A 747-nucleotide genomic window follows, 5' to 3' on the forward strand; every position below is an offset into this window, starting at 1 on the left:
ATGCCCTGTCCAGACTATCACTTTTATTTGACAAAAACATGTGACATGCCTTTATATGGTCATGATGACATCACATCATGACCATATATAGACACATCATGACTATATATGTGCATACAACAGTTTTTCATCAAAGAAAATTTGTTAGTCTGGTCAGCATAAAGTACATATTAAGTACATATTGTCATCGCAATTTGTAGTGCATCATTAATACTGTTCATACAATATGAGACCACACTGGTTCCCATTGATGATCTTATTGTGATTGTAGTGTTGTTGCTCTAAATATTATCAATATCATTATTAACTGTATTGCTACCCTGTTACTTATAACACAGTATTTGTATACTGTTTATATTTGTTTGTCATTTTATTATTCATTGATATTGCTATAGTACTGCCTGATTGTAAAGAAATAATCTCAATTTGTATTTCAGCATTGATAATGTACTATAAAGTATTATGTTAAGATGGAATACTTGTTACTTTTGACTTCATTTGTTAACATCAAGGCTCAGTATATTATAATGTGTTAAAATATACAAGGTACATTTATTGTGATTGTAAACTTGGAACAAATAAAATTCTTATTCCCAATGCTAGATTATTAAAAATTAAATCCCAAACTACAAGAATGCCTAAGTATTAAACATCTAAAAGAAATAGAAGTACTGCATAAAAAAATATATATTAGGCCTAAAGCCAAGTATAATTCATCTGATGCTAGACAGGATGACAAAATAAATG

Source organism: Anneissia japonica, unplaced genomic scaffold, assembly GCF_011630105.1.
Source record: "Anneissia japonica isolate Jap-2015-1 unplaced genomic scaffold, ASM1163010v1 scaffold287932_len317664_cov166, whole genome shotgun sequence".
NCBI lineage: Eukaryota > Metazoa > Echinodermata > Crinoidea > Comatulida > Comatulidae > Anneissia > Anneissia japonica.